This window comes from Paroedura picta, chromosome 2, assembly GCF_049243985.1.
Source record: "Paroedura picta isolate Pp20150507F chromosome 2, Ppicta_v3.0, whole genome shotgun sequence".
In the NCBI taxonomy this organism is placed as follows: Eukaryota; Metazoa; Chordata; class Lepidosauria; order Squamata; family Gekkonidae; genus Paroedura; species Paroedura picta.
This window is the reverse complement of record NC_135370.1, coordinates 128,821,073-128,848,470: the sequence shown is the minus strand read 5'-3', so window position 1 is coordinate 128,848,470 and position 27,398 is coordinate 128,821,073. Positions and strand designations below refer to the sequence as shown.

General features: G+C 42.7%; 1 protein-coding gene across 8 annotated transcripts in view; it reads right to left on the bottom strand.

Annotated features, from left to right (window-relative positions):
• SIPA1L1 (signal induced proliferation associated 1 like 1) overlaps window positions 1-26,604 on the bottom strand; it is a 190,731-nt gene extending 164,127 nt beyond the window's left edge. For 5 of the 8 annotated variants that reach the window (XM_077322650.1, XM_077322657.1, XM_077322652.1 and 2 more), the window contains exon 1: window positions 26,251-26,599. The gene's annotated coding sequence lies outside the window, so the exon portion shown is untranslated. Of the gene's footprint in view, window positions 1-26,250 lie in introns of all 8 variants that reach the window. The other 3 variants (XM_077322655.1, XM_077322658.1, XM_077322656.1) reach the window with 3 other exon arrangements.
• Window positions 26,605-27,398: the final 794 nt, after the last annotated feature.

Here is a 27,398-nt window from a genome sequence, read left to right as displayed (position 1 = left end):
GAGAGGCCTGATTCTTAGCTACTAAACTCTTCTCAGGAAAAACTCTAGTCACAAAGTTTTCTACTGACAACTAATCCACAAAGTGTCTAAACAACTAGGGTGGTTGCTTGGCAGTGGGAATCTGGGTAGTGGAAGAAGTGGAAGAAGAATCCCTTTAAGGAAAAGATGGAGGACCCATTCCCAGTTTGTAAAGGGAAATCAGGCATGTGTTTCCTAAGAGATGTATGTATGGAAAAGAGCTTCAGTTATCTCAAAGTGCAGTGGGAGAATGGTTCATCTAGAAAGAAAGTGGTAGAACAAGTTAACTTTCTAGGAACCACAGGGGAACTATGTAAGCTAAAAGAACAAAGAAAAACAAATGTGCTTGGGAAATGAACAGCAAAGAAACCTCTTCACTCAAGAAAACTTTAACATCTGAAAGAAACGCCTAAGACCTTCTGAAACACTTGTAATTAAGAACAAGATGCTGTGAAAACAACTGATTTGTATAAAGCAAACAGATCCCTCAATTTCAACTACCCTTTCCTGCTTTGTAAATAAAATCTGTTGGTAAAAATGCCTTAGTGCCATTCTGACACAGAATTTTTTAAAGAAAGGATGGCCCTACACCTTCACAAAAGGTTCAAGAATAAAACTAAAAAGTTTTAACTGGAGCAGGTTGGGACAGTTTCTCTATTATAAGTAAATCACACTATAAAGGCAGCTCAGTCTCTGAGGGAACAACATCCCATTTTGGAGGGAAATTTAGCCTCAGTGTGGGGGAAGGGTATAGAGCAGTGGTTCTCAACCTGGGCGTTGGGACCCCTTTGGGGGTTGAATGTGGAAGGGCAAGCAGCTTGGCCTGTGCGGTGTCAAGTACACAACAGCCTTGTGGGGTAGATCGAGAGAGCAGCAGAAAAGAGCGAGATCAGCATGGTGGGACAAGAGGCAGAACTGAACTGAGAAAACCCAGAAAAATACCAATTTATATACAATAATGAACAAGGCATCTTCAAGCCATTTGACAGTTACAGTTTAATTTCTGTGAAAGAAAACTTGCATAATTTTATGGTTGGGAGTCACCACAACATGAGGAACTGTACTAAAGGGTCGTGGCATTAGGAAGGTTGAGAACCACTGGTGTAGAGGCTACCATCATAACTGTCCTTGATGGAGTTCTGATTTGATTTACTACAATGCAGTTTCATGTGTGGATACGTTTATTTTCAGAAAGTATGTAGAGTTCTTTCAATTTAATCTTAATTTTTATCAATTTATTACATGCTCCTTTTAAAAATTACTGTAAAATACTCTGAATCCAAAACTTCTTTTCCATGTATGAGGTTAAATACTATGCATATGTTGTCATGATTACTGCAAATTGCTGTTTGTGATCTTTCATATTCACAGAGCCAGAAAGAAATTAATTGCACAGTTCCCCACCTCTCTCCAAGGAGATATAACTTCAAAAACTACATAGACTGCACACAGGGTTTGGGTTATGCTCTAAGCTAGCTCTAAGGTTTTATCAGGTTACAAACCAGTATGTTTATACAGCAACCAATTACTGAACTCCCATAAATGAATTAAATGGGGACTTTTTACCTAATGAAGTCTCTAAGTCTGGTTCTTATGGATAGCTAAGAAATACTCAAAAAAATGAGGGCAGTGACTGCTGAATATAAAAGCTAGAAAATTAGTTTAATATCCTATGCACTTCTTGCAGTTACATATGCATTGGGAGAAGGTAAAAAACTATGAAATTAATAGATTTCTGTCTGGCTCTGTACATATTAATAATAGTTCCTAAAAGACCATATTCAATGGATTGCCATTGCAGACCAGTTATCATAAGTGTAGGATTTGGTTTGTGTAGTTCCACAGGTTGCAGTCTTGTACCCTATGGTATTCAATTTCTATGTAAAGCCCTATGTGTAAATCTATGGTGAGGCCTCATTTGGAATATTTATTTATTTATTTATTTATTTATTTATTTATTTATTTATTTATTTATTTATTTATCATACTTTTATACCGCCCTCCCCGGAGGCTCAGGGCGGTTTACATTATAACAGAGAACCATACATAAAACAGTCTGTAGAACATGTACACCAATAACCAACAATTGCAACCAAACACAACACAGTATAACAATAAACAATCATAACACAAACAGGTCCAGGGCTGGACAGTTATGGACAGTTCTGGTTACTGCACCTCAAAAAAGATAGCATAGCATTAGAAAAAATGCAGAAAAGGGCAACTAAAATGATTAAGGGGATGGAACACATTTCCTATGGAGAAAGGTTAAAGTGTTTAGGGATTTTTAGCTTGCAGTAATGATTGAGGGGTGATATGACAGAGATTTACGGAATTATGCATACGATTCAGAAGGTAGAGAAAAAACTACTGTTTTCTTTCTCACAGTACAAGAACTCCTGGACAATCAATGAAATTACTGAGCAGTAAGCTTAGGAGTTAGGACAGATAAAAGGAAATACGTCTTCAGCCAAAGAGTAATTAACATGTGAAATTCACTGCTTCAGGAAGTGGTGGCAGCAACAACCACAGATAGTATCAAGAGGGGATTGCATAAATTTATGGAGCAAAGGTGCATTGATGGCTATTAGCTAAAGACAGGCAATTTGGTATGGAAAAGCCCACAAAAACTCGAATCTAGGCTGAGAACTTTACTGGCTATCCGAGCCAAAACATACATCCCCTCTGTTTAAAACAGCCAAATCAGAAAAGCCCAAATTGATTCAGGCTTGATTGGGCTGATTCATGATTGAGAAAGACCTCACCAAACATTAGGCACAGTCTTTACATGTCTCCCCTACAGACCCCTCTGAAGCTATGGAGAGCCCTCTCTCTGCAGGCTCGGAAGCATCTGTGGGGGAGAAAGATCCACAAAACAGAGCTATCATGCCAAAGCCAGGCTCTGCACTGGGGGGGAGGGGCCTCCTGGGGGGAAAGCGTTTAAACATACCTACATCATAGAATCATAGAGTTGGAAGGGACCTTCAGGGCCATCTAGTTCAACCTCCTGCAAAATGTAGGAAATTCACAGCTATCTGCCCATCCACAATGGCCCCAATTACATGCCCAGATCATCCCCCCTCCCCCCCCAAAAAAACAGAATCCCTGGTCAGTCTCACCTGGAGGAAATTTGCCTCCCAACTCCAAAATGGCAATTGGCATTTCCTTGGACATGCATGAAAGGGCCACAAGAGCCAAGCATGGACACAATTCCTTCTGCCCAGCCACTGACTAAATTCACAGAATTGGCATTTCTGTGAGGTTGCTATTTAGCCTCAGATTTACTTCCAAGAATGGAGAGCCCACCACCTCCCAGGGAAGCCTGTTACACCAAGGAACCGTTCTGTCAGGAATTTCTTCTGAATGTTTAGATGGAATTTCTTTTGAATTAATTTCATCCCATTGGTTCTGGTCTGATCCTCTGGGGCAACAGAAAACAACTCTGTTCCATCCTCTATGTTGAAGATGGCTATCATATCACCTCTTAAGTCATCTCCAGGCTAAACAGACCAAGCTCTCTCAACCTTTCCTCATACGTCTTGGTCTCCAAATCCCTCAACATGTTCATTGCTCTCTTCTGGACACTCTCCAGTTTGTCTACATCCTCCTCCTTCAAATGTGGTGACCAAACCTGTATTCTAATCAGAGCAGTATAAAGCTGACTTAAATGCTTCCCCCCAGTATAGAGCACAGCATGCCCCCCCAAGCAACAGCTGATCCTCAGCAGGTCTTTCACCCCCATGAATCCTTCTGAGGCCGCAGAAAGAAGGCTTTCCACAGATTCAGAGGGGTCTCAGGGGGAAATATCTAAAGACCCAATCAAACAGCAGATCCCGCAGCTGTTTGGCGGAGTCTTTCTTCCCCTCAGGACCTAGATTCCTTTAAAAGCCTCCAGTGCCACCAAACATTTGATCCTAAAGACGCTTCTCACAGTAGGATCAATCAGCTTGAGTTTCCCAAATTTGCCAAACTCAAATTGATATACTGAATCAGGGTTCAGCTGACTAGAGTTGTATAAAATCAGGAAAGCTCACATCTGAAAGTACTATTTCTTCCTGGTAAACATCCCAACTATTAGCCACAAGGTATAGATGGAATGAGCTTCTTGTGGCGCAAAGTGGTAAGCGGCAGAAATGCTGTCTGAAGCTGTCTGTCTATGAGGTTGGGAGTTTGATCCCAGCAACCGGCTCAAGGTTGACTCAGCCTTCCATCCTCCCGAGGTCAGTAAAACAGTAATGACTGGGGAAGGCACTGGCAAGGCCACCCTGTATTGAGTCTGCCATGAAAATGCTGGAGAGCGTCACCCCAAGGGTCAGAAATGACTTGGTGCTTGCACAGGGGATACCTTTACCTTTATAGATGGAATGCTATGCCTGGGACAGTGGTGTCCTGTTTGGTACTTGGGAGACAACAGTGGGAGGGCTTTTGGAGCTCTGGGCTGCTGGCAGATTTCCTGATGGCACCTTGGTTTGGGTCACCTTGTGATGCATTGTTGGACTGCAAACGCCACTACTCTACCTATTCTACCCTAGGCTTGTAGCAGATTGCTCAGAAGTAACAAACTGAAAGCACAGTCTCCTTCAAACTAAAATCCCCTGGACCTCAGATATATTCCTGAGGGTTAGAGCATTATTGAGGATAGTGTGGGATGTAGCAGAGGAAATTATCCTAAAGCATAAGGACAGGGCATGAGCCAAACTGTAACCTGCTGCAAACTTAAGCCTTTGAACCTCCATCTTTACATCTTACACCTACTTTTGGATTTCCAACAGGTCTTAAATCTGGTAAAGATATGGTAAAGATATGCTCCTGGAAATCTCAACTTTGAGTTTCGTATAATAATATATTTCCTTTCTGTCCTGAAAAAGAGTTTCGAACATAATATTTGGGGGAAGGAGGAGGAAAACTTATGATCAGCACACAGTTAGTACTGCTTTTCAAATCAATGCCTATTATGAGATTGGGTTTCTAGAATTAATAGTAAAATAAATAAGATCATAAGTCACCAAGGGACAATTCCAGAAAAATAATTCCAATTCAGGGACTAAATGAAAGCAACCAGACTGTACTTTCACCATATCACATAAAAATTCAGGGCCTTCAAATGATGTGGCCTCCGACTGGCCCTCACCAGGAGTGCATTCCTCCAATGAGATGAGAGCCTCTTCCCCACCCCGTACATCCTATGAGGACAAAGCGCCCACAGGAGGAAAGCCATGGGGTTCTGGACACTCGTCCATCCATCCTCTACCCCACTTTGCCATGCTCCCCACTGGAAGGCTGGGGAAAGCCCTCCCTGCAGGCTGCACAACTCTCCCCAGCCTCCTGGCCACTGGAAAAGGGAAGGAAAGGCCAAGTGGCTACACTCTACTCCAACTAGAAAAAAATACAGAACAATATCAAACACGATCTGTTGAACAATGCAGCATAAGCAAGATAATACATGCCACAATTTGTAACCTTCCACGAGCCATTCTCAGGAGTGGTGGGAAATAAATTTAAATAATAATAAAGTGGTAAATAGAGTCTTGGTCCCTTTATAAAGGCATCTTCCTGAACTATTCCCTTTATAAAATGTCCCTTCAAGTCTATATGGCAGCAAAGGGATATTAGAACACAATATACATAATTATTATGGTTGTCTGATTATCAGTACATACAGAAGTGAAACAATCATGGTTTAGATTTCCTGAATTTCATTTTTCATTGCAGGTGGATAGAGAACCCTGTGGAAGATGAGTCTTTCATTAGCACAGCTCTTAATCAAATGCAAGGAATCAGGTATTCCTGCCACCTTAGAAAACTTGATACACTTAATAAGCCCTGGAATCTAGAACAAACACTTAGCATGTCGGTACTTGCAGCTGGTAATTATGTGCATAAATTAAATCCATCCTCATATTGCACTATCACCACAATACCAACATAGCTGAATGATGGACAATGAGACTTCTAATCTCTCACTAAATCTCTATGCTCTCTGTGGAATGCTCCTGAAAGCCATGACTGTCCTTAAATCTGACACCATGAGTTGATTAATTCTCCTGCTCTATATTTCTGTAACTATATTGGAGCTTGCTAGCCACAGCATTTGCTCTATAAAGTATGTCGCATGTCGCTTGCAGAAGGTTTTGTCACAGCCAACATACTGTTGAAAGGACATACATGACTATGCATTTATGGAACACTAAGTATAGTATCTTAATAATACTTTCTTCCCTTCCAATACCATCCCAGGTCCAGGCATTCATATCAAGTAACCCATTAACTGTATCTAATTCTCAACAAGACCCTATCTGTGGATACTTAAATCCAGAAACTGGCCCATAGACACAAGATAGATCTTTCTATAAACTTAAGGGGAAAAAACAGGTTTGCAGGGGGAAAAATCTAAAAATAATGTAAAATGCACTTGAAGGGTTAAAAAAAACCAAATGATAGAAGGGGTGCTTGTAGCTTTTATTAATTTTTTACTAAATTTATATCCTGCCTTCCTGCCCTCAAGACGGCCACCAAAGAAATGCATTTTAAAACCATTAAAACCAAACAAAAATATCACTAAAATAAAATCAGAGCTCAAATGCATACAGTGCCATAAAGCAACAAAAATTGGGCAGGAAAAAAGGATCACTGAAAGAATACCAAACCAAACAAAAAAAGTCTTCTTCATGTGGCAGAAAATGGCAAAAAAGGAGGAGAGATGAATCTCTATGGTGAAAGATTTCAAAATTTTTGTTCCCTTAACAGAGAAGAACCTATCCTGGGTTAGACCTGTCTAATCTCAGATGCTGGGGGCACCTGAAGCAGGGCATCAAAAGATGACCAAAGTGGTAGAATCGGTTCCTAATAAAGTAGATGGTCCTTTAAGTATGTTTGTTCTAAACCATACAAGGCTTTAAAGGTCATTATCAGCACCTTGAATTGTGCCTGAAATGAACTTGAAAGCCAGTGTAGATGGGCCAGAACTACAGTGATGTGGTCCCTATGACTCGCATCAGTCAGCATCATAGTAGCATAGTAGCAACATTCTGCACCAATTGAAGTTTCCTTACACTTCTGAAGGGCAGTCCTATATACAACACATCAGAGTAATTTAATCTAGATATAACCAGGGAGAGCACCACAGTGACCAAATCTTTTGTAACCAGGAAAAGCTACAGCTGGCTAATTGGTTAGTTGATAAAAGGCACTGCTTGCCACAGCTGTCAGCTGCTTATCTAGCAGTGGGCCGTGGTCCAAGAACAGCCCCAAAGTACAGTCTTGTTCCTTCAGATGGAGAGAAACGCCATCATCAATGAGTGACATCTTAAATCCGGGGTCAGACCTTCCACACACCAGCTGCACTTCCATTTAGTCAGAACTAAGCTTCCCCTTTGGGGAAGAGCAGCATAGAAATATGAGAATAAATAAGTTTATTAGCCTGCATCCACTACAAAACCGCATCCAGGAACTGACTCCAGGTTTCTCCAGCCTCCCTGGAATCAGCTAGAACTGAAATATAGAGTTGAACGTGGTTTGCGGATGGGTAACAACCGAGGACTTCACCTAGCAATTTCACACAGATGCTGAAGAACATATGAGATAAGATGAACATTTGTATGGGCCCCCACAGACCAACGGCCAAGGTGCTGAGCAGGAATCGTCCAGTAATATCTTCTAAAACCTCCAAGTAGCATTGGAACCACCAAAGAATGGGGCCTCCCAATTTTCAGCTTGTAAAACAGTCCACGATCAATGGTTTCACAAATCACCAAGAAGTCCAGAAGAATAAACAGAGATGCATCTCCCAGAGAAAGTCATCCACCAGGGTGATCACAGCTGTTCCACAGACCTAAACTCAGACTGGAAAAGATCTAAACAATTTGCCTCATCTGGAAAAGGTTTAGGTTTTTCACCCACTGCATCCCCTTGCTTAAGAATAAGACTTCTTAGGCCAGCCAATAGTTATTGAAATATCCTACATTCAGTGCAGACTTGTTTAAAAGTGGATATATCATAGAATTTTCAAGGCTGAGACAACCACCTCCTTTCTGAAGAAGGCATTAACTACCTCTCAGACCCAGTCAGCCAGACCCTGACCCCAACAGATTTAAGTACTAGAAAGAGAAAGATAAGCAGGTGACAAGCCTCAGACACCCAAGGACCCTGTCCACATCCTCATCCTCAGACTTAATAAATCAAAAAGTATTCCAAATTGTCCCGGTCAGCACCTTGGCACTATCTGACCCTGTCACTTCGACTTAAGAGTCCAAGTCAGAAGGGTTGTGAGAGATTTCCTCTGCAGAGTGCTGAGCAAAGTAGTCACAGCAGGCCACTAAGCAATCAACCTCCTCCTGCAGGCCAGATCCCAATAGGCCTCTGATCATTCAAAATAGCTCCTTTGGCCTGTACTGTGCAGATGCAGTGGAAAAAGAAAAGTATTGTTCCTTTGCATTTATCAATGCCAAAGAGTATGCTTCTGTTCATGTCTTAGAGGATTTGTCCTGAGTTTTCTTCCACTGTTGGCCCAGGTTTCCACTGTAACCCCATAGGTGGGGGGCTTACCGCAGCAACCACCAGGTGATTTGCTACCATACGATTTGCATGACTCATCAGGGCCTGGTTGCTTGCTACTGCTTACCGGCAGCTAACTCACAAAAACCAATGTAGTGTAGTGGTTAGATTTTCAAACTAGAATCTAAGAGACCTAGGTCTGAATACCCCTTCTGCTGTGGAAGCTCACTGGTGACCTTGCACCAGTCATATACTCTCAGCCTAACCTCCCTCTCATGGTGGTTATGATAAAATGGATAAGAGGAGGGAAATGTTGTCAGGTGTTCTGGGAGCCCATTGTAAAGAAACATGGGATATAGATTAAGTAAATAATAAATGTAGCTGAAGGTGGGAGATCAAAAGTAGGTTGGTGAGTGTAAGTCGGGAAAGTGCAGCCGGGTGCATGAGAAGAAGAAGTAGTACGATGAGGCAATTGAAGGCAAAGTAAGGTACTCCCGCCCCAGAAGTACTTGCAAGTTCCCTACCATAGAACTGTGCCTGGTTCAGCCAGCAGCATGCTACTTGGCTGGAGTTTTCCCAGAGGAAAGGCTGCCAGGAGGGAGGAGGAAAAGCTGAAGTTGGAGGGGGACAGGTAAGGTAAGTTAGCTTGTGGGTGGGAATGAGAGAAAGAAGCAGGAAAAGAGAAGATGCTATGGGTGCTGCCAGGGAAGGGAAAGAAAAAAATAGTGAGCGAGAGGCAAATATGATGCAGAACCCCTACTTGTTCATTCCTGAAGTATCTTCTTTCTGGTCCACTCATCTTTATCCTCACTGAGATCTACTACCTCACTGAATCCTTCATAAATAACTGGAAATTCTGGTCACGTCCTCAAAGCTTGCTATTTTTGCTCATGCATTTTACAAGGTGTTTAAATCTTTTCAAGAACATATAACAGGGCCCAGGGTTGTTTAAGAAAAGCAACCCCAAAGCCCAAGGTCCTTATTCATAAGTTGTAAGAGTGTTAGAATTAATCTTGAGAACAGGAGTTTTACGAATAGTCTCTCAAAGGAAATCTATCTGGTCTGTGTGAAAAAACAAACATCTAAGTCACAAATGCAGAGGTTGCTAACTTTTAAAAGCTGGCAGCCTATCTCATTAGATAAAAAGAATGTTTGAATAGGGTATGAATAATGAATGTGTTCTGAACACAACTAGAATATTTACAGTAGTAAACTAATTTGCACTGCTCCAACTGTTGTAACAAAATCAACACCAGAAAGTGTCAAACAAATAAAAGCACTATATGCAATATTGAGTTATATAAATATTGATGGCACAAATTTATCCAATGGGTGACAAGACTTTCTTTTGGGCATCCTAAATGTTATATGACCTTTCTAATACCAATGCATGCTTTTAATAATAAGACATAACACAGACATGCTATAAACCCTCTAAACTGTCACATTTAATTTTTTAAATGATGCATACTTAACTATGATTTCTACACAGGCATGAATATGTAAAATTTTGGATTAAAAACAGAATTTTGGGAGGAACTATTAAAACCCTATGAATTCTATTCTATAAAAGAAGCCAATTAATGCAATTTTACATGCTAAGACTTAAATAGCCATTTTATGTTTTTAAAACAGCAACACAGGTATAACTTTGATAGGAAAGTACCACCACCTATTTTTTATTTCTTTTCAATATTTCAGGCACAATGAGGAAGAAGTACATTAATCTGGTATTCTTGAAATGCAAGGCAGATCTTGCTACCAGAGAATAGCAGTTAGGCAAGGGAAAGCTTCTGCCTGATACAATGACCCAAAATTCGATATTCACAATGATATCCACAATTCTGTCTTCATTTTCTCTATGCCATACCACCAATTGTGTTGTTCTTTTTCCCACCCCACCCCTTGAGTACAGAAAGTTATAACACTCTTCATTATACGTTATCTAGGGATCATCAGTTGGGAAGCAAACTTCTCACCTAAAGTTCTGAGAACTCATATATGGCTTCATCTTATTCTATAACCATACATAATAGCCACAATGTTTCATACAGTTTGCTGCATATCTACTACTGAGCATAACCAAATTCAAACCTACATGCAGAAAAATACAAAACAGAGAGTGTAATCCTAAATAAGTTACTGCCAAAATTCAGGAGAGAGAGGTAGGGTCAAAATATTAATTATCCTAGTGGACTTGGTGCGGCCCTGCAGCCGCATTGCTGACACCATCTTCATCTTGCAGCTGCCACTGGGGCTTGTCTGCAGCTGCTGCAGCCTCAGCACAGCAAGCTTGGCACCGCCATGACGGACCGGTGGGCGAGGCGGGGTGGCGCAACAAGTGCACGGCGGCCTTGTGGCTGGTGGTCCTCTGCTTGGCCGCCACCTGGACATCACTGCCACCGGCAGGCAGTGGGTGGTGCTTGGGTGTCGCCTGTGGCCTGGGTACTGGCAACTCGCCATCACTGCCAGCGGTGGCCTAGTGGACTGGCAAGGCGGCATGGTCCGCATCAGTCCGCCGCTAGGGAGCGTCTGGCAGCAAGGCAGCCACTGCACCTCGCTGCTGGCTCCTAGGGGTGGGCACTCCATGGACTGGCCCAATCTCTGTGCGCTCAGCTTTACTGGGCGCACCCGGATTGACCCATGCTGCCGGAAGCAGGGTCGGATACCAGATGTGTTCCGGGCACTGACCCAGATAGTGCTCCGCCCTTAGTGCCTTTTCAGAAATATTAAATACACAAGCACACACACTAATGGTTACAGATAACTCCCTGAAGATGTTGACTGTGCAACTGCAATTAAAAAGGCAAATGTTATTCTTGGGATGCTTAGGAAGGGGCCTGAAAATAAATCAGCCAGTATTACAATATCCCTATATCAGTTTATAGTGCATTTTGGTCACTATACCTCAAAAAAGATATTGCAGCACTGGAAAAGGTGCAGAAAAGGGCAATGAAGATGATTAAGGGGAAGGAACACATGGGATTCATTACCACAGAAAGTGGTGGCAGCTACAAGCATAGATAGCTTCAAGAAGAATTGGATGTGGGTGGCTATTAGCCATAAGGTATAGTTGGAACACTATGTCTGGGGCAATGGTGCTCTGTATTCTTAGTTTTATTTTTTTTTGGGGGGGGGGGAGACAGTGGTAGGGCTTCTGGAGTTCAGAACCCGCTGGTGTACCTTCAGATGGCACCTGGATTTTGGACACTGTATAACACAGTCTGTTGGACTGGATGGGCCATTGGCTTGATCCTTCATGGCTTCTCTTATGTTTTTAAGGGTTACTTTAATCTCCCCCTGCAAACCACAGTTTAATGTTATATACACACACAAAAAAACAATCTTCATGTCTTTCCTGTGAACTAGGATGCTAAATGGTAGCTTAATACCAAACTGGATTCTTAGTTGGCAATTCAGATAAAACTAGAGGTTGTAATTTGTCTCAAACATGGGAAATAGCTTATTAGCTATGCATAATGAGGGGGAGGAAATGTACAAGTCTGAGGATCTCATAAGTAGTAGTACTGCTTACTTTGATGCTTGAACAAATGCTACCATAAAATGTATTGTGATATTTGAATCCAAAAAAAAGCAAACATTCAGAAACACAAACTACTTTTTAAAGTGCATAGCTAAACTGAATCTAGGTGAGGGGGGGCTATCACATAGTTCTGACACACATAGATCTGGAATATGTTAGTAGTCATCGTGCTTCTTAGGTTTAATGCTGCCCTGGAAAGACAAGGGCTGCACTGGATGACATAGATTTTCTGCACCAGACAAGCTTCTTAATGAGCCTAGACAGGTTTGGCCAATTCTCTGCAGTCCTGGACATGAAACTTAGTACAAGCCTCTGCTTGCACATTTAAAATAAAAACTCTTGGCACTGTATGAGCGTGTGCGCAGTATATACAACACTGAAATGAAGTTAAAGAATGTGCAAGCTAAGCTTCCGTCTTGCTCCATGGCTAGTGAGACAGCAGGTTCCTTTTTAAATGTTATTCTCTATGGAAAAACCCATGAACCACTTCTTTGGATTTCTGCAGGTGCACTGCTGAGGTTTTCCTGTAATGTATTTAACTTGCAGTGTCATAAGACATGCAAGTAGCCATTAAACTTTCAAGATTGGAATTATCTTAACACAGACTAAATAAAGCCGTAAGGGCTTAGGGGGAGGAGTTAGGGTGGGCTCTGTCCGGGATGAGGAAGGGTGTCGATTGGCCCCTTCGGACAGACCATCGGCTGGGCCGATTCCCGGCCGATTACCGCCCTGGCGACAAGGGAGCAACTGCTAGCCGCACAAAGCGCCTCTCGCCGCATCAGGCCGCCGCCAAGGGAGTCCCCGCCGGCCGCGCTGCGCGCGACTGCCAGGGGCTCCCTTGCCTAGCGCCCGCTGTATTTTTATTACAGCGGGCTTGATTACTAGTTTTATTTATATTTACAGTTCAACCTTTTGATCTAGAGTCAAGGAAGTATATACAACTTAAAACAATGCAATCACAGGATTACAAATTTAGTGAACAATACATTAAGAACAGTATAATACATACAATAAAATATAATACATTCTCACAAAAATAGAAGTAATCTGATCAAACACAGTGGGTTAGTGTTTTGAACTAATATCCTGCCCTGCACACAAATGTGACTTCCTTAAGTTACCAAGAGGGAGACACGCAATGTTAATTGTGTTTATTCCAAACTCTGGGCATAAGTAATCTTTGTATTTCATAGGCTGAGACATTTGCTGTTCTTTATGAATGTGGTGGTAGTATTTTGTTTGAGACTTCAAGGACAGCTTATTTTAGCTCATTTCTGATGTTGATTAATTTACTTCAGCTAACATCCCACAACTGCATAAGGTATGTCCTACTACAGCTCACAGCAAAACAATACTGTAGTTCTGTGGTAACATTATATTCCCTGGATAATCAGTATTGTTCATGCATCATGTCACAGACTACCTATATGCCTTTGGTAAGTCGTTCTGCACATCAAGTTGCAAGAAAATAAGGTGGTGGTTATACAAGAGGATTAATATTGCAGGCAGGCTGCTATGATATAAAGTTAGAAAAAAACCCTTTATTTAGGATTTCACAATGCCAATCTTCAGCCAGAGAGGGGAGAAATTCCAGCACACAGGCTGTAGCTCACATGTGTTTATTACATTGGTAATGGAACTTGCCTCTCTCCTCTGTATCTCACATACACCTCTGAAAATCCATGTGATAAACATGTGAATAGGTCAATCAGTACTATAAACATGTATTTATCACTTATTTAGAACTATCAGGATTTTCCTATGCCATTGTCTCTAACAAGTCCTCCCACTAATTCTCCTTTTCTTCCTCTCAGCATCACTGCTGCATAGCCTTCCCACCCCCATTTCAAGCTACCCCTTCCTCACCAACTTGTGCTCGCTGCAACCCAGAATGCTGTTTCTGGAAAACACAAACAAACAAACAAAACAAACATTTATTTTAAGCTAGAACACCTTTCTGAAACTCCTCAGCATCAAAACTGTTATACGTCTCCGTTCATCAACAGATCCAAGCAGGTGCAATAGTCAATTCTAATTCATTACATATCTGAATGCACATTATTCATTCACTGAGAAGTGCTGTTAAGGACTATTACTTGAAGCATATCAGCAAGAAATGGCATGATAACACTCATATACTAAACCACAGCAAAAAGCCTGTTTCTACACCTACAAAATATCAAAATGGTATACCCTGCAACAGTACTCTTTCTCCAGTTAAATGAGGTTAAGAAAAGGATAACCCAAAAAGAATTTCCTATGTTCTCTGTCTTTAGTGTGAACAGTCTGGAAATGGAGGTACAATTGTAACAGCAAGGGCAAATCAAATTATAATGGAAAGTTCTTTAGGAAAAGTCTGAATCTCCAGGGGAATGTATTTCCATTACTATGATCCATTTCACTATTACTACCAGTCCTGCCTACCAAGTCTATCTGGCCCATACGTTTTAAAGCACAACCCTATATTTAAAAAGATTAAAGCAAAGCAGAGTAACAGGTTCTGCCTGGGCTGCGCTGAAGAGATCAGCTATCGATGGGGCCTGGTACGACAGCTATCGCCAAGCCTGCTTCTTTTTAAATATAGCCAGATCACAGGACAGTGAGACGCTTACGACCCCTTTTTCACCCTCCGATTTGAACCAAACAATTTTCATGCCTTCAAAAGATCAAAGCTTACAGTTTGCATAGAGCAGAAGTTAGGGGCAATGCAACTCGTCTCCGGTTGTAGTGAATTCTCAGACCAATATTTACTGATGTTCCCAGTTTGCACTAGCTTTGTTAAATGATTCTGGGCACCATTTAAGATGCTGTTTTGGCCCACAAATCCTTTCAGGTACCGACCCCTATGCGTCCATGAAAATATTCCAATCAAAATCATAACACCCTTAATGTCAAGTGGACAGCCATATTGGTTGGAAGTATCAGAACAAAGTTTGAGTCCAATGGCACTTTTTAGGTTCAACTAACTTTTTATTCACGATGTAAGCTTCCATGTACACAAAACACTTCATCAGACAATGAAAAAACCCTTAAAAGTGATCCATTAGACTACAGAGTACTCTCAGTACCTGCCCCCCACCACAAAAGAATTCTCATTCTCACTCTAAAAGTATCTTAGATTTGGCAACTTGTCCTGGCATTTCAAGAGAAAGAATAAAAATCAAGATGGTTTACCCGAACGTATTGCAGCTGTTTTTCATGATATTGAGCCTTATAACAGTGCTTTGTATTCACAACACTGCATGATGACAAAAGTCAACATTAAAAAGGACAAAATAGTAATATCTATTTTTGATTTCTGATTGTGAAGATGGCCAGTCCACCATCACAGACCAAGTTAAAAAGTGTGCCTGTAATCTGACTTACAAGCATTGTAAGCTGCGCAATGAAACGTATACTCTCTATGCAAAAAATCAGTTCGATATATAGATTTCCAGCACAGGAAACCAGAAGCCACTATAAACCCTAGAATAAGAGCTTTTTTTTTGTACCACACTTTTAACTACCCAAAGAAGTCTCACCAGAGAAGTCTCTACCCAAAGAAGTCTCTTCTTCTCCCCACAACAGACATTCTCTGAGGCAGGTGAGACTGAGAGCGCTCTGAGAGAACTGTAGAGGGCCCAAAATCACCCAGCTGGCTGCATGTGAAAGTGGAGTGGGGAATCAAACCCAGTTTTCCAGATTAGAGGCTAACGCTCTTAACCACTACATCAAGCTGGCTCCTTTTAGAAGGCATCCTTTTAATAAGGTAAAATATTGAAACACTAGCTTCAAAGCCCGTTCCTAAGAATGGGCATTGAAAGGGTTCCCTCCCCTGGCCCCCAGCCAGGCAGTTGAAGGTGGCAGGCGGGGGCTGGCCAGCTCGTTAGCAGGCCCAGGACAGAGCTCCATAGCAGGCAGTCAGGAGGCTCTCATTAGCAGTCCCTCCACCATGACTAGGGTTGTGCGATTCGGCCGCCGAAGCAGCCGTTCCGTCCGGGCACAGCCAGCGCCACGCCGCGGGGGGGGGGGAGGGCGGTGCCGGCAGCGGCGTGACAGCGGGCGCAACCACGCAGGCGTGGAGTTCCGCGCCTGCGTGGTTGCGCCCGCTGTCACGCCGCTGCCGGCACCGCCCTCCCCCCGTGGCGCAGTGCTGGCTGCGCCCGGACGGAACGGCCGCTTCGGCGGCCGAATCGCACAACCCTAACCACGACCCTCCACCACCACGACCCTTTGCTGGCTGCACCCTGATTGGCCCTATTCCAACTTGGACAGCTGGACACGTTCCACCCCCCAAGGCTGTTTCACAAATATATAGAGGAACCATGGATAAGGATAATCGACTGGATAGAGGCAGACATCCAATCACAGCCATTACCTTGGGCAGACTGGAGAATGGGAAGAATCAAAATGTACAAAGTTATATTGTTAGGGGTAGAAATCAAATACTTCAGAAGGTTACATTATAACATTAATAACAAATTAACAATAATAAAAGGTTAATTTATAAATAATATAAAATGTATAGTGCCTTTAAACTAAAATAACCTCTGAATTTGGGGGTTACCTAATTTACTGTTTTTGTAAAAAATGCAAATTAAATTTTTGATGCATTAATATGCTGATAGAAAACTAAAATAATCCAATTTAAGAACTTAGTTATTTTCGTTACATATATATTCTGTAAAACAAGTGATGTTTTCCAAAGACATTTCCTGTTTTAACCAGTACCGTGACTTGATACATCCTAATATGTTTTGGTAAGCTGTCTTTCAGTGGCTTTTGAGAAATGAGAATATGTAACAGTGTGTTTTCATTTGAACATTGTTTTTTTAATTATGGCTATGAGTCCTGCAAATAGAAATTTTAAAATAAATAAGTTTCCCTGACTTTCAACAGTGTCAAATACAGCTGGATAATTTCACTGTAGTATGCAGATGAATGTCAAATGCAACAGCCAAGGTGCCCCTGTTCAAACAGCATTTCATAACAGCAGAGGGTGATGCAAATTCCAATGATTGACTTTCCTATAATTACTTGTTCTTCATCTTGTTCCCCCATATTTGTAACAAAATTACTGTTAATGAGTCCAAGGCTGAACCCCATGGGTTCCCAGAGCTGATGTATACAAGCAGCCAAACCTTTTATCAAAATTCTGTGAAGTTTTACTTAATATTTAATGTTTAATGTTTAATCTACAGTCAACATACTTCTGTATGATTTTATACAGCAAAAAAAAAAAAAAAAAGCATGTTTCCAAGACCTGCATTAGATGGCACAAATCTTAAATTCAAGAGTCAAATGCCATAGCTTCTGCCAAGCTTTCTCTGACAGCCCTGGAATGTTCCTGAATGGGAGGGGAGTTAATTTATATATATATATATATATATATACTAGAAATAAAGCCCATTTTATTTTTTAATAAAATGGGCGCTAGGAGCCGGTCTTCTCAGCCCCGGGAGCGGCCTCACCGCAGCGAGGCCGCTCCCAGGGCCAAGAGAAGGCCGGCTCCCGCCCCCCCCCCTCCCCGAAGCCCCAAACGGCGTTCTCTCGCCCCTGGGAGCAACCGAAGATGAAAGTAGGCAGCGCGGCGCCCTCACCCACCGTCATTTTGCCCCCGGGAGCGACCGAAGATGAAAGTAGGCAGCGCGGCCCCCTCACCCACAGTCATTTTGCAGGGGGGAAATGCTGGTATCCATGCTGACATCACTGCAGAACAGTTTTGTCACACTGAGTTGAATGACATGGACAAACTGGTTGGTGAGGTTTGGCCCACCACTTCAATACCCCGACCCTTGTGAATCTCAGACATTAACTGCAGGGTGGAAAGCCTTGACCTGACTTAGAAAATGGTAGATTTATTCACTGACAGTCAAGAAGGTCCTGCTGTACTGAAGGAAATAGTTTATGTGACCCCTTTTAAAGGAAATTTCCATAGAATTTAAACATGCATACATATTTCCATCCATCCCTTTCTTGATCAAAGTGCTTAAACACCTGCTAGCAGTTCAGCTCTAGGATGAATCTTGGTTAAAACAGGGGGCTGGAGGGAAGAACTCTGTGGGTGGCCTCCCCCTTGCCCCAAGGCCTGGAAACGCTGCAGGCAGCTCTCACACAGCAGGGATCTGCAGCCTCAGAGGGAAGTGGAAGGAGGAGGGGGTGGTCAGGGGTATGGGACAGAGGGTGATTGGCTGGCCACTGGACAGACAGGCAAGTTGGTTGAAGGAGACACTCAGGGGTGGGACAGCCGCCCTCAGTGGGTGTTAAGCGCTGAGTGGCACTTAAGCCATGAGATATGCTCATCCTCCAAGGCCTTACCAGAAATATTAAGTAGAACAGATATGAGACTAAATTGAGGTCTCATTTCAGACCAAGAAGAAATGGACTTTACTTGGGTGAGTGTATCCCCAATTATTCTTTAATACTACTGACTGTACTATCCTCAGCCTGTTGGATGAAATTAATATTAATGGAACTGCATTTATCTTTGTTGTGTGACCGATCCCAAAAGGTAGGGCTAAGCAAGTCTTGGACCATGACATTTCTATCACAGAGTTCAATTTTATCCCACCCAAACTGCATTCTTTTAAATGTTCACCTGAATCTACTGAAAGAGGTCATCTGGAGTTGAATGATATCCAAAAACCTGAAACTTAAATCAGATAAGACCATAGTACTATCAGCCAGTAGTGGATCTGGGATTCAGCCTACTCTGTATGTATTTGTTCTTCCCCTCAAAAATCAGGATTGTGGGCTGAAGATTCTATGACAACCCTATCCACTACCTCATTAAGGGGCGAGATTTTCCCTCCATTTCCCTTTCCTGAAAAACATAAGCAGAGTCGCCTGAAACTCAACCCCTCTAAGACGAAGTTCCTATGGCTGGGAAGGAAGAGGGCAGAACAGGAAGCAGATTTACCCTTCCTGGCCAGGATGCAACTGACCACTGCACCTCAGGCCAGAAATTTGTGGGTGATCTTGGATGCCTCACTGACCATGGAGGCACAGGTCAAGAAAGTAGCCCACCAGGTGTTCTTCCACCTTCGCCAGGCATGGCTACTAGCATCTTATCTGTCTTCCGAACACTGAGCCATGGTGATCCATGCAACGGTCGCCTCCAGAATTGATATCTGTAACTCACTCTACGTGGGCCTGCCCTTGTCTCTGACCCAGAAACTGCAGCTGATGCAAAATGCGGCTGCTAGGGTCCTCACAGGAATACCTTGGAGGGCCCATATCCAGCCTGTGCTAAGGCGGGTGCGTTGGTTGGCAGTTGCGGCCCAGATCAGGTTCAAGGTTTTGGTTTTGACCTTCAAAGCCCTTCAAGATCTGGACCCATGTATCTAAGGGACCACATGTCGTCCCATGCCCCCTGCAGGGCCTTGTGTATATATGGGAGAAATGTCTGCTGAAATTAGGGGTTCAAATTTCAGAGGTAAAACCAGTACATGCACAGACCTCAGTACTTACATTTCAGGCTAATGAAAAATTTTTAAGCTATTCACAGTTACTTAAATCTTTATGTTCAGAGGCTTTTGTTCCAGTATTTTCCCCAAACACTTCAGTATACTTTCGCTGAGTATTCACTCTTTGTTTCCAGAAGGCTACTACACTCTTTCCAGTACTCAAACCTCTAGAAACACCAGTACTCATCTTGAGTTGTTAATGGACCCTTCGGGTTTCTAAAGGCACACCAGACCAGGGATCTCTGAACTCTTCAAAGCTAACTCCCTGTTTGACTGGGTAGGGAAATTCTCCTCTCACTACAAGATCTGTCCCCTTTCCTTGGCCCAAATGGGAATCTCCATCTAACTACCCATTAGTCTTTGCCAACACTCCCCAGTTCTCAGTGTTCAGAACTATTCTCAGTCAGGGCTGAATTCTGAAACTGTTAGTACCCATCTCTGGTTCTACTTTGAAACATGAAATGGCTTGGTACCAGGGTATCTTAAAGACCACCTGTTTCCATATCAGTCTGCCCAACTTAAATATCACCCATTCGGGACACATTTCAGGTTTGCCTCATCTCCAAAGATGAGGTGGGTGAACACAAAAAGGTAACAGAGTTTGACAAATCCCAGGTACCAACTCACATGGCATCTAGAAATTTCACTGTGGGAACTTGTATGTTTAACAATTATTTTATTTTTGTGTTTCTCAACAATTCCCATTGGAAGTACAAAGGATTGGATCCAACCAATTTTTTCCACTGAGGAAAAAGAGTTTTTTTTGTACCCTGCTTTTTATTACCCAAAGGAGTCTCAAAGCGGCTTAAAATCGCTTACCCTTCCTCTCCCCACAAAAGACATCCTCTGAGCTAGCTGAGGCCATGAGAGTTCTGCTAGATCTGTAACTGGCCCAAGATAACCCAGCTGGCTGCAGGTGGAAGAATCAAACCTGGTTCTCCAGATTACAGGCTGCCACTTTTAACCACCATACCAAGCTGGCTCTAAAAAAAGGGAGGAAGGGTTCCTTTTGAACACAAAAGGTCTATATTTTGGATCATGGGAACTGCATGGGCAAAAGCTATGTGGAATAAGGAGAAGAATTGGCAGATTGAACACAAAAGCTGACTGGACCCAACACAGTTTGTAATTTTCATGATAATGTTTGGTTGCATGACCCAAATGAAATGTGCATGAAGTTCTTATTATTGCTGAACTCTAACCCCAATGATAACTTTATACCCATGATACTCATTGGCTTTGGAGGCACCTATGGTTTTTCTGGGCACCACTCCTCAATACCTGTCCTGTGTTTCAGGAAAGGAATATTCCACTGTGGTAAATTTTGCAGATTCTTGTTTTAATCCAACCTAGGCGAGTAGTCAAAATTAACCAATAATTCAGTATTGCTTTCTGAATAAAGGCAATGCACTGCAATCCCAAAATAGGTTTATAGGATATTAAACCTACTCAGAGGACAGTACAGCCTCACAAAAAAACCCAAGAAGTGGTATTTATTTATATAGCTCAACATCCAACTAAATCAGCTGAATGGAATGGAAACAGTAAGCCACATCATGAAGTCAAGCTAGATTTGAACTCAAAGGCTTTAAGAGTCATCAAAAACCACAGCTCTCTATAAAAATAAATATTCTAATACCACCATCAGAAAACAGAGTTAACTTTAATAGTAAAGGCCATTTCATTGGAAATCAGGATCAAAACAAAAGATGTTAATGATTCTCCAACTGATAACTACCAGGTTTTATATTAGATGTTTATTTTACCATTTGAGGAGCTCAGCATGATTTAGCTGGTTTCCCTCCATCTAATTTTAGCCTAACAACCCAATGGGTTAAGTGATGGGAAAGGCTGCCCCAAAACTACCATCATGGCACCATAATGGCAGAGAAGGTCAGAATCTTGATCAACTAATTCTTGCTTGCTATTCTAGAAACACATTAGATATAATTTATCACAATTCAAGAGAAATTACAGCAGCAGCATGCCAGTTAATCTACAAACTTAAAAAAAAATCCTTGTTAATTTCAAGCCAGCGGTCTTCATAAAGGGATATTAAGAATGTACAAATAAGAAACAGAAGCAGTCTGCTTAGGTTTGTAGAAAGGAACCTAACAGAAGAAAAAAGAAATACTGGACACCTGCATTTAAAAAGAAGGCCTTTTATAGAGGTAGGATGGCGAACAAGCACTAAATTTAAGGTACTGAATACAGTTATTTTAGCTAACATGGAGAACCATCTTAATATCACATAGTATTACTATGTGAACTAGGACTTTTTTCTCAATTGCTCTTATTGTACCTCATCCTATAGATATGCCTCAGCTTTCCAGAACCATTGTCCATGCTCACCTTTAGCAACAATGGCTAGTTATTGTATTAATTATAAATAACTATTGCCAAATGTATTCAGGCCTATCCTTACTGACGTCAAACCCAGTAAGTTGATTTTGAGAGGCAGTATTAAACCACCAATTTATAAATATCAAAACTAGGTAACATTCTAGTTAACAGATTCTCTAGAAGCAAAGCCACTGAGTCATATCTCCCTGGAAACGTGAAACTCAGAACAATCTGGCACATTTTTTCCTTGGTTACAAGATGATATTTAACATACAACAATTAGCCTTTAAAAAAATTATGAACCAAGAACTAGAACAGAGTGCCTTTTAAATTAAATATCTGAACTAATGCATAACACAGAATGATTACAATTTGAGATTTTCAGACATTTATATACAAAGTGAGACAAACTCAGTATAAAGTCTCCAGCAGGAAAAAAAAACACCAACAACACATCCTAAAATATTAAGGATTACAGTTTGTACAAATATTTGGGTTATAAACTAAATTGATGTTAATCAAATTGTTATAATTAATAAAAACATAGCATTTCTTCAGAACTAAGAACAAAAAAATTAAATCATGCTTTGCAAATAGTAAACTTAAAGATCATAAAGATCCAATTTAGTATTTGTGTAAATATTTAGAAAATGTGAAATGTTAAATGTAGGGTTATAAACAATAAATCTTCTAGATAATTATGCAATGTCTAAGTAATACCAAAGCATCCATTTTGCTGTAATCCCAAATTTCACTGGGAATCAATTTATGATTGGCAACAAAGAAACAGCTTTTACAAAACCCAAAACAACTTGCAGGATTTTCCCCTTTGTAACCAACACCAAAGCTTTTTCTATATCACAGTGGGGCATCCTAAATATCCTGTAAGCCGTGAATATTAAGCAGCAAGCCCCTTCATGCAAAGACTGAAGTATTGATATGGAGAAAACTTCTTTCTTTCATTCAATGGAAATACTATAAATGAAGAAGAATACAAAGGAATTCAAGGGGGCCTCTATCCCCTCTCTTTCTTTCAGCACTTAGAGTTATAATCAATGGAAGCCTTCAAGCTTTTCTATTTGTCTTTCAAAGAAAGTGAGGTCATGAACATACATGCAGAAACATTTATGAAGGAAAAAGGAAGCCTTAATAGGTTTATTAGCATGGTCAAATATATTTCAAAATTAGAATGTGTAGTTTTGAAAATATATACTAAAAATATGGATCTACATGTCAGATCATGAACACAAAGTCAATAAATGCCCAAGTGTGTTGCATCCAGCCAAAAACTGCAATGGGATGCCTTCCCCTCAACACTTCTCTCAGAGCGATCAAGCACTCCTGCTTCTCCCTAGAGTCATCCACCCTGAGTGGGGAACATATTGCCCTAAGAGGGTGCCCTGTCATGTATGAAGACCTATGTACATATATAGGCTGGGGTTTGGATCAGGCCATGTTAATGTATGTTTCTATAGTCAAAAATTCATCCCAACTCCAATTTCCACTAATAGTCCAAAGCACAGTACCCAACTGGATAAGCACTAGAAACATACAAATTCTGAAAATTGAAGCTATGGAAAAAACATTCTCCCCCCCCCCCCCATTTTTCAGGGGGGGAAATAAAATGTTGGAAGAAACTGATGCAATACTTACTGTCCTATCAACCCTAAACTAATTTTACTGCTTTAATGCATCATTTATAACTTACTTGATTGATAAATTACAATATTTGACAGTTTATTCCTGAGCCTTCACATCTACTTGGCACCTGAGGAAATGGGAATTTGTAGAACCACCGACTACTACTTGAATTACACAATTTAATGCATTATGCAGGCATAGATTAATGCAGGAAAACAATTTTATTTAAAACTACATGCACAGTGTAACAAATTTGCCCATTGCATAGCATACCAGTGAGCAGTTGTGTGCTCAATAACCTCCCCATCTGGAGATAGAAAAAGCTGCTGAGGGAAAATCCACAACAAAAGTGTAAGCATGACACATGCAGTGCCCATGCATCTTGCAAGTACTAAACAGCTAAGCAAGAAAAACGATTCCTGCATAGAGTTTGTATCTTCTACCCTGCAGCACATCACCTCTGATAATTTGCTCCACAAGATAAATGAGAAATTCTTAAAGCAGAACAGTATGCTTTTCATTTCCTGGCTGTCTCCTAATATGACCAACAGCATTTTAAAATTCAGCAAAGTTAATCATGGATAAGCGCCGACAATTAACCAGCTTGGCCTAATTCATGAAAAGCTCAGTCACTGAAATTTTAAGATGTCTGTCTTTTACAAACAACCATTGTCAAAAATTTCCATTTCTCCTTACACACCTAAGTAGAAACAGGAACTACCCTGTTGAACTACATATCTCCAGAATAAATGAGTAGCCTCTCTATCACGCATGACTGCAGACACATGTTGCACAACCAATGAAATGCAAAAGTTGCCTTACGAAGCTTGTTTACAATTTAAGGGGGGGTTTACAGGAACCACATGTAGTATTCACTATGATGAAAGAGGGGAGGAGTTTGAGTCAAAGTTCCTTCACAAAATGAATGATTGAAAGAGGAAGAACCAGTATTCATTCATCCAAACAGACTGGGACTCCAATGAAACCAAACAGCTTAACTTCAAAACAACCAGCTTACACACTACAAGCTTTCAAAACCAGCTTTGCCATCTAGAAGCACCATCAAGAATTGGTACAGGTTTTCCTAATCTAAAATAAAATGAGTGACAAGAGAACTATTTTCAAGCTAGGTTTTCTTTGCAAAAAATATGTAATAGCAGCAGTCAAGGTTACACAAGGAGAGTTTCCCACAATAAGCAACAGCATTTTTCCTACCCTGTAAAGCAAACAAGCATAGTTTTCATAAATACATTCATGATTATCCAACTGCTGTACATATATTAAACACTATATTAAATAGTAAAATGCAGGTTTTTTTTAAAAAGAACACCTGTTTTAAAAAGAAAATTAAACACTTATATTACATTTTCTGGTTGTAATTTTCCACTCATTTCATGAGATCTACTTTAAAGTCCTATCTGCTGACTTCTCCAAACTCCAGGAATACCAAAGCTACATTTCAATCTTCCACTCCCTTTCCCACATTATAAGCATTTAGCATATCCCCAAAAGCATTACCTTTGAATTAGCTAATTATTATAACAGTGTTAAAACTGGTTCAGAACAAAATGATTACACCAAGGCCAGCAACTAAAATTGTTTGCCTATTCAGAGGAGGGCAACCCTTCCCCCCCTTCTTTTTAGACATACCCAAGCAGCTCCAATGTTAAACTATATTCTCCTTTAAGAGCAGAATAAAGAAGGCTATGGAGGGGAGGGGAGTAGGTAGAGAGAACATGCTGGGGCAGCGTTAATTGTTCCTGTCCTGCTTTGGCAGAGCTTTCTCTCCTTGGTGTTTGATTTGGGTTATTTTCAGCAACTAACTTATCGTTCTCTTCCAAGAAATGTTCCAACCGATTCCCACTCAAAATTCCTTCCCTAAAGGCGGGGGGGGGGGGGGAGAGACGCATACACAACCCCACTGCTAACGCGGCTCTCTTTCTTTCCACAACAGCTCCCTGTCTGGGTTCGGCCGTAGGAAAAATAATCAGCTTAGTCCACTGGTTTAGTGGAAATATGAATCCTTGCCTTCCTTTGCGTACAGAAAAGATTCATCCAAGGAAAAGCAGGACGGGGTGCGAAGAAGGGAAGCCAAGCGCTGCCTGTCTTCTGGTTTAAACGGGGGGGGGGGGGGGGCGAACAAGTCGCTTTCTCTTGTTGATCAGTTGCAGACGGGGCTCCCAGGCGCTCTCTTGCACAGGGGATTGGGGGGGGGGGGATGTGGACAGAGGTTGGAAAGGGAAAACAGCCTTTCTTGCAGACCAATAAATCAAAGACGCAGGACCTCCCCTTGAACGAATTTGGGAGGCGAGGGGGCGGCTCATCATGCCGCAGAATCCGACGGGGGGGGGGGGAGAAGAGAAATCACTACCAGGGAAAGTCAAGGTCTCCGGAGTCACTGCGGGGAAGGGTGGGAGAGGCGAGTGAGGGCGTCCGGGGAAGGCAGCGTGGGACAGAGGAGTGAAGAGAGGGGGGCGTGTTTACTATCCCCCCCCCCGCGTTCCCGCAGCATCAACAGCCACAGGTTGGCGGAGGGGGGAGAGTGTGGGCGGGAGGGGCTGGCTCCTGCGGTTTCAGAGCGGCCACACGCCCTCCTCGGGCTGGCATGCGGAAGGGGGGGGGGTGCCTCTCTCGACTCCGGTCCAGCCGCACTCTGGGACTGCAGAGACGCCGGGAAGCGGGGAGTCGAAGCCGTGCCCCCTCCGGCCGCCTCCCCCCGTCCCGCGCCAGCTGCCCGCGCGCCCGCTCCTCCGGCCGAGAACTCACCCAACAAACTTGCCGCTGCCGCTTCTGCACGAGCCGCCGCCGGCTGCTCCCCTCGCTCTCTCCCGCTCCTGTGCCCGGAATGAGCTCACTCTCCCTCTCCCTCACTCGCCCAGCTTGCCTGCTTTCCGCCGAACTCTCGCGAGAAGCTCAGGCTCAGCTGCTCTGAGCCGCCAGCGCACGCCTTGCCGGAGAAGCAGGGAGGCGGAGAAGCCCGGGCAGTAACTATAGCAACTGCCAAGCGCTGGGCCTTCCGGGGGGCGAGGAAGCCGGGGGAGAGAGAGCAGCCTTTCCTGACTGCGGCTACTGCAGCACCTTCGTCCCCAGCTGCGGCCGCGCGGCTGTCGTCCGGAAGGGCTCACCTCCGCGCTCCAGGGGGGCGGCGGCGGCGGCGGCTCAGAGTGTGGCGTCGCTGTGCGCCTTTGCAGCAAGGGCGATTGCGGGGGTGGGCAGAGAGATGGGGGGCCTGCGCAGCCCCGAGCGCCTCTGACACAGATGACCAACCGCACGGTTAGGTTAGGCTAAACGACACCCTCTTTCCCAAGAAGGGGCCAGGGAGCTCATCCTTTGCCTGCACTCGCTCTGCGAAAATCTGAAGCGCCACGCGGGGACTTTCTCCTCGAGCCGTCCGTGAGCCGGGAAAGGGAAAATGTCGTTTAATATTTCGAGAGGAACACAGTAATAGCAGTGGAACAAGCCGTGGCTGGATTTGAGACCGCGTGAAGAAGCGCCACTTTTTAAAAACCTCTCTCCGACTTGGAGTGGGCTGGGGAGGAAGACAGGAAGGGCTTGGGTCCGGTTTCTTTGAATCATTGATGGCGCTGCAGGACGGCGCGTTTACAGCCGCGTTTCAACCTTCCGGTGGGATTTATGTCACCCGTGAGTGGAGATGTTTCCCACAGCGTACAATTCACTTGGGGAGGGGGGAACCATTTTAAACGTTTAACCTTGTCTTCCTCTCCCAAATGTGTAGTGTTGCTGCCCCTTCTAAGGTGAAACTGAGAGAAACTTGTCGGTTTCACTGAGGCCTCAGTCCTGTTTTTGCAAGATGCTCTCTTGCAAAGAAAGGTATAAATGAAGGCATAGGAATGCCACCCAAAGAAAAGGTATAAATGAAGGCATAGGAATGGGGTTGGCATTGCTCTGAGCAA